Source organism: Eubalaena glacialis, chromosome 2 (genome assembly GCF_028564815.1).
Source record: "Eubalaena glacialis isolate mEubGla1 chromosome 2, mEubGla1.1.hap2.+ XY, whole genome shotgun sequence".
In the NCBI taxonomy this organism is placed as follows: Eukaryota; Metazoa; Chordata; class Mammalia; order Artiodactyla; family Balaenidae; genus Eubalaena; species Eubalaena glacialis.
Window position 1 is genome coordinate 185,043,383 of NC_083717.1, and position 7,856 is coordinate 185,051,238.

Here is a 7,856-nt window from a genome sequence, read left to right on the forward strand (position 1 = left end):
CATCGGGCTCCAGATGGAACAATGTAACTGGAAACAGTTTGGTAGCAAAAAGAACTATAAGAACAAGTACTAACATGCACTGGACGCTTGCTGTGTGCCACGTACTTTGCTAAGCTCGTCATTGTTCATGCAGCCTTCATACCCACCCTGTGAGAATGACTATCCCATTTTGCAGATGAGGAAATGGCGGCTCAGAGAGGTTGAAGGCTTGCCTGAGGTCACACAGCCCAGGGGGCAGGCCTCACATCTATCTCCTTTCAGAGCTGATGTTATGGGCTGAAGGGGACATGGGTATGAATCATGAACTAGAGTCAGGAGCCAATGGCTTAAGTTCAAATCCAGGTGGAATCAAGTTCCCAGGTGGAATCAAGGGAGAGTGTGCTACTATAGATTCCTGCTACTCAAAGTGTGGTCTGGGGACCTGCGTCATGGGCATCACCTGGGAGTTTGTGAGAAAGGCAGAACCTGCATTTTAACAAGATCCTCTGGGGATCCATGTGCACAGTAAAGCACTGGTCTAATTTGCTCTGAGGCAAGCCTGGCATTACCCTCAGGTGAAGGTGGGACTCCCGAGGACAGCACCAGCTCTCATCATCAGGCTTCTGCTGGGGTGTGGGAGGGGTGTCTGTGAACTGGGAGGGGCGATGTCTCTAGCCCGCCAATCAGCCACCTGGGCTCCCACTGAGAGCTGCACACGGTCCATATGTGCTTCGAGGGAGGTTCCTTCTGCCCTTTCTTTCCCTGTCCGTCCCTTCCCTATCCACTTCCAGCCTCACCTCCTTCATGAAGCCTCCCCAGCTGCCCCTGCCCCAGGCAGAGCGAGTAGAGCCCGCCTCTGGCTGCCACCCCCTTGTAAAAGGCTCTCAAGAGTAATTACCTCCGTATAGGTGTCACTTAATTGTTTACATTTGTATCTCCCCCACTGGAAGGAGAAGTTCTCAAGAAGAAAAGCTATGTCTTAGCCACATATTCCAACACCCATTGTGGAGGCTAGCGCAGAATAGGCCCTCAAGAAATATGTGTTGAATGATTGCATCCTTATATCCTCTGAGTAAATGAAGAAGGAAGGAAGGAAGGAAGGGAGGAACGAACGAACGAACGAAAGTCTTAAGCAAAGGAGTGAATCTCTAAGTGAAAAATTGTAAGGACCATGTAGGAGCCCAAAGTGAGGGATATTTTGGGGGACAGAGGAATCTTGGCTACCACTTGGCCCTCAGGGTCATCCATGTCCCATGCATCGGTGCCGATGGATACCTGGGGCCATGCCACTTTCCAGGATGAGCTCTCTCCCCAGCAGTCACATAGGGTGAGCCTTGCTAAACCAGGCAAGGGTTTAATGAGTCCTCCAAGGGAATTATTAGGGGAAGAGCTCCCTCTCTCCCCTCTCCATAACATCATAAATCATAGGAATGCTGTAGCCAGTCACCTGGGCTGTTCCAAGGAATGAGGAAGGAGGGGGCCTCAGGACGGCCAGTACCCACATTGGAGCCTGTGACAGACAGTGTCCACCTCTTTGGAGCCAGCAGAGACTTGCTCTGGGGTGAGTGAAGCCACACAGGCCCACAGGGCTTTTTCAGTCCTCACTGGCCTTTAACATGTGGAGTTGGGATGGATGAAATGGAAGGGAATAGAAAAACATGATTGACCTCTGTGTGTGTGTGTGTGTGTGTGTGTGTGTGTGTGTGTGTTTGTGTATTTCTATCTATTACTAGTTTATGAACAATGGCTGGATAGATTATCACCGGCTCTGGAGGATGGACTTGGGAAGTTCTGACTAAAAATAAGATCACATGATATCTATAAAGATGGCTGATCCAAAGGTTGGGAACTTTCAAATTTTCTTTTTTTTCTTTCATACCGAATAGTGTAGCACATCATTTTAAAAGATTTCAAAAAGTTGATCTAAGACCTTTATACAGTTTGGGTTTTACTATAAAGTCTTTCATAAGATATAGTGGGGGGAGTGGGAATACCTACAGTTTTTTATTCCTGCAATGATTGATTTCATTTGTCTATTTCCTGTGATCTCATATAAGAAATTATTCTAGGCAAAATGCTGCCACTCAGAAGATGAACAAATTTTAATTCTCCTTCAGCAACTGGCAAAAAGGTGAGAATTGTGAGGGTTGGAAAGCCAGTCTGAGAGGAACAACTGCTTGAAGTATGGGAGTGGCAGGGTCTTTCGTGGGCAACTGAAACTGATACCTGGGCTCAGAGAGGTGCAGTAACTCACTCAAGGTCACACAGCAATCAGGTGGCAGAGCCCAAGTCTGGCTGGCCTCAAAGTTAGAGCACTTTTCCTGATCAAAGCCTAGAACTCTTCCCCCCCCCCCGCCCCACCGCCAAATATCTCCAGTGGCAGAGAAGAGTTTACTCAGACTTTCAGGGGCCTGGTACTCAGACCTGAGGGAAATCAAATATTTTTGCACTTTTGCATTTTCATCTGAAAATTTTATGTGAGTCAATTTGTTTTCTATTTCGTAATACTTTGTTCTCATACAAAAAAATCATGTTTTCTTCCCTGTAAAAATCTTTGAGGAAAACAGATGACCCAGGAAGCTGCTCAGTGTTTATGCAGCACTTCAAGCTCTGCCTGGCAGAGCTGGGGGCCCCCGGGACCTGGGCTGTGGAGCCAGCACTTACCCCACACAACCTCCATCATCTGTAAACAAAGGCTCGAGTTTCAAGAAGCTTTTACCAACACCTCCAAAGCAAAGCTTTTCTGAGCTTTGCTCTCCAGGGGTCTAGAGAGTTTCCAGGGATCACAGCCCTGAACTTCTCCATTTTTCACGTCCTGGGGGATGGTAGTTGGGGGATTCACTCAGGCTCTGAGCTCTGCTGAATCTAACGGAGGCTGTGCTGTTGTGGCATCACCCCAGACCCTCTCTCTCCTGCTGCCCCACATCCAGCCACTGCAGGTCCTGTCCATGTCACCGTCTGCCCCTGGGTACTGTCCACTTCCCCCATCTCTGTGCCCCACCCTAGGCCCTAGCCCTCTCATCTCTGGCCTTCAGGTCTTCTGCTTCCACCCCCGCCCTCTAGAAACCCACTCTCCTCATAGCAGCCACAACGATCTCTCAAAAAAGCACATCTGATTGTGTCCACCCTCCCTCCTGCCCCTTCCAAGGCTCCCTATTGCCCTTAAGACAAACCCCTACCTGAGGCCTCAAGGCCTGCATGACCTGGTCCTGACCCCCTCTCCAGGTTGACGTGAACCACTCTCCCCTTCTTGACTTGCACCAGCCTGACGGGCCTCTCCCAGTTCCTAGAATTCACCAGTTCCTCTCCCCGGATCACCACCTATGCCATTCCCTCTGTCTCTAGTGCTTTGTCCCTTGGTCTTTGCTTGTGCCTACTCATTCATTCAGTTCAGTTTTCTGGAGCACCTACTACGTGCCAGGCACTGTGTCACGTACTTGGTGTGCTGTGGTGACCTGGTCCCTACCCTCTTGGAGCTTCCCCAAGGCAGACACACATTAATGGTGATGAACGGTGATAAATACTAGGAGAGGAAATCACAAAGTGCTAAGAAAGAGACTAACAGGCTGGGGGGACAGGGAAGAGAAGGACAAATGAACCCTCCTCCAACTCAGCCTTCAGACCTCAGTCAAAATTCACCTCCTCTGAGGAGACTTCCCTCTCCCCCTGAACAAGGCCAGGGCCCTGGGTTACTGCTCCCACAGCACCCTGTTCTCTTCCTTCCCAGCACTTGCAGAGTTTGCAGTTAGACATCGATTTCTGTGACTAAAGCAGTAGTAAGGAATGGTGCTGTGGAGCATCCACTCTGCATCCAGTGGGGGCTTGAGGAAGTAACCCCAGAGCTGGCTTCACCCACACAATTACACAGAGATGTGAGTATCATTAACCCCACTTCCTAGAGGAGCAGACTGAGGCTGAGAGCAAGAGAGGCTAGATTAGTCATCTAATGCTGCATAACAAATCACCCCAAAACTTAGCTTAAAACAATGAACATTAACTACCTCATTATTCTTGTGGGTCAGGAATCTGGGCATGGCTTAGCTGCATCCTCTGGCTCAGCATCTCTCCACAAGGCTTCAATCAAGCTGTCAGCCAGGGCTGTGGTTTCATCTGAAGGCTCAACCGGAGGAGAATCGGTTTCCAAGCTCACTCATGTGGCTGTTGGCAGATGAAGTTCCCATAGCCTGTTGGACTAAGGCCCTCCATTTCTCATTGGCTGTTGGCTGAAGGCCTCCCTCAGCTCCTTGTCCCGCGGGCCTCCCCATAGGGCAGTTTACAGTATGGCAAGTAAGAGAGAAGAGAGAGTGAGCCAGACAGAAGCCACTGTCTTTGGGTAACCTAGTCTCAGAAATGACACTCCATCACTCTTGTACTCTGTTTGTCACAAGCAAGTCATTAGGTCCAGCCCATGCTCCAGGGGAGGGAATTACACAAGGGCATGAACACAGGAGGCGGGGTTGTTGGGGGCCATTAGAGGCTGCCCATCACAGAGGTCATGTACCTGCCCCAGATCTTGTAGCTAGGACTTGTTCCAGCTTCCTTCAGGGGCCAGGCTCTCTGCCCCACCTCAAGGAGGTGAGGATGGGGCGGGGACAGGAGGCTCTTGCCAAGCCCAGGACCCCCAGTGGCCTTGGCTTTTTGTCAACCATACCCAATGCTTTCTCCTCCCATGGAAGCTGGGAGTATTCCCTGCTCAGCCCAGGAGGCTGTGTGGGGTATGAGCATTTGCTACCCAAACTGGAGAAACGTTAGCTTTCAAAACCCAGGCCTGGGAGGAACCCACAAATGGGCAGTTGGCTGGAAAACTGGCCAATCTATTAGCCTCCTAGGGCTGTGGGTTATGTTTAAACTGAAAAGTGAGCTGTGATGTGGTATAACTGAGCCTTGTAAAGTTATTTCTCTTCCAGATTTTCTTGCCTCATTTGAAAAGCCAGAGCAGCCTGGCAGGTACATTCCTTTTGGTTTTCCCCCGCCAAATTAACTCTCACTGTGCCTCCTAGGCTGGTGGAAAATTAAATCTCAGTCATCCAAGGGGCTCCCTCCTGTCCTGCCCGCACCCTATATAGGGGTTGTGTGGTCTGGACAACAGATTCAGTGCAGAGAGCCGGAGGTCACCACCCCACCAGAGCGGGAGCTGAGTGAGGCCAGCGACTTCTGTCAGTTTTGTGCACAGATGTGCATAGTCGGTGCCCAGCACGCAGTAGATGTGCAATAAATCTTTGTTGAATGTTGAGTGAGGGGTCTTTTGTTCTGTGGCCACAGTCTTTACCCAAACATACATGCGCCTTGAATGGAGGGACAAAAGGGGTCTTGGCCAGCCAGGCCAGTGTCCAGCATTCCCCCGGGGAACACAGGCCTTTCCTCTTGTTCTGGGACACCTGCTTCCACCCCTTCCCCAATTCCAGAAAGTTCTCCCTATTCAGTCAGCCCCAACTCCCCATTCCCTAATCCCCCAAGTTCCATTGTTCTTTCCGGAAAGAACTTTTCTTAAAAATAAAAGCCTCTTTCTCAACATTGCCCCTAGGAGTGGGAGCCAGGGAAGACCACTGACTCCAGGGCTGGCCCACAGCTCTGCGGCCGGGGGGGCGGGGGGGGGGGTGAGGGAGGGGGAGGGGGAATCTGATTCTATCTCATCCTTCCCAGCAGTGAAACAGCACACATGTTTGCATCTCAACAAAGTTTTCAGCTCATAGTTGCATGCTCTGATGCGAGGGGTGGGGGCAGGAGGATGGCGTTGACATCCTGTAAGGAGGTGAACCACTTTACAACCCGGGGGGCCTGGTCCTCCTGCAGAGCACCCCGCCCTGCAGCTCGCAGAGCAGAGAAGGTCAATTGCGTGAAACAGCACAACGTAAAGAGCACCAGAAAGTGGGTCTGCACTAAAACAGCTCCTGCCAACAGGGTACAGCTGCCTGAGATCCCTCCATCATAGTCTCCGGACACTGATTTGGGAGAGGGCAGACGACCCTCCTTTCTGGCAAAGACACAAACCTCCCTGGGGCTCCTTCGTGCCACATGCAAATCCCTGCCTGTCCTCTTTAGGCTTCGCCACACAAGGATGAACAAGACTCAGGCCCCAGTAAATACCAAGCAAAGCCCACATATATTGGGCACTTACTGGATACCAAGTACAGTGTCAAGTGCTTTTCATGATCATCTCATTGAGTCCTCCCGACTGCTCTTTGAGATGGGTATGAATACCTTCACTTTACAGACGAGGAAACAGAGGTATGCCTTTCTCAAGGAGTGATGCCATGGCAATCACAACACAAATATATACCTCAGGCCATTGCTCATACTTGTAATTACCAGGTCCTACTGCCCCCTCCAAATCACAGTTGCAAAGGATCAGCACCACAGAAGGACAGAGATGATGTAGTGGAAATTCAGAGGAATTCATGACCAGCCTGGCAATCTGGGATGGCTTCATGGAGGAGGAGCCAGAATTTGAAGGATGGGGGACTTTGACAAGTGAAGCCTGTGAAAAGGACATTCCAGGAGGAGCAGAGGCTTAGAGGTGGGAAAAATGGGGAAGGTTCTGGGCCCTTGGAGCCAGCCTCTTATGCTCATGTACTGGGGAAGTGGGGAAGTGAGGGAGAGAGGGGATGAGAAAGGTGGGCACATTGTAGAGAGTAAAATGGGGTCAACCTGTGAGAGCTCTCTGGGTCTGACCAGCCTGAGAAAGGCCAGACCATGAGTCACAGGGGCCACAGAGCCCAGCCCCAAAGTCTGGGGGTGTCCAGCACCCAGGTGCCCAGGTCCTTTCCTGGAGGACAAGACACCCCTCTCCAAACCTGTGAAGCCATAACAGCCATCCCCCGACCCCCCCGACCCCGCCACCCCGCAACCCAGACACCTGGACGCCAGGCAGAAGCGGAGCAGGAAGAGGAGAGCAGATTCATTCCAGAAAGAACACGTTTACACCCAGCCAGGTGGCGGCCCCTAAAAAGACTGTTCACATTTGCAGCTCCATCTCAGCTTGAAAACTGGCTGAACTCCTTGGAAGCTTTTTTTCTCTTCTAACCAGACTTTAGGGAGCTCAGAAAGACGTCTGATTAGTTACAGACTAAAGAGATTACATTTTCCCTGCTCATCTGAGCCCCGGTTGAGGAAAGTTTCCATATACTGAGATTCTGGGTAAGATTGTGTTTTTGTTTAAAAGCTTCAATAGTAAAAATATATTTTTAAATCTTCTTTTAATGGCCTACATTGTCCAATCCCTTCACTGAGTGAGGAATCAGTGGCCTAGAGAGGGGCCTGGATGTCACCTGAGGCCACACAGCAGTGAGCGGCAGAGTCTAGAGCCAGCCTGGGGCTCAGGGTTGCCTGTGAACTCCAGCTCAGTGCTCCTTCCACACGCCAGTGCTGGCTTGGGTCGGAGCTGCTGTGGCCTGGGGAGAGAAGGAGATGGGCCAAAGGCCCAGGGCTTAGTATGGCCCAGCATGAGGGCGCCTAGAAGCCCTCCTTCTGGAAGCCCTAGATGCCTCAGATGTGGGCTTGACCTGGGTTAAGCCTGAGACCAGGCCCCAGGCAATGCCCTCGCAGGCCCTTCCCGGCTCTCCTCAGCAAAGACACCTCGCCCACACCCCCAGGGGCCACACCTGGCTCAGTCATTCCTCCAGCGAGTGAAGCCTACCTAACACAGTCTGGACCAAGCCCTGGATGAGGAGTCAGAAGTCTGGGATCCACCCCAGCTGAGCCTCTTCCTAGCTGAGCAGCACTGCGCTGTGCCTGTCACCTCTCTGGCTTCCTTGGCTGTAAAAAAACAGAGCAGAAACTCTCCAAGTGCAAAAAGAGGCACCGGGAGTACACAGCCCCTGCAAACACGGGCACTGTTCCTCAGCAGAGCAAATTCAAACCCAGCTCTGGAGTCAGGC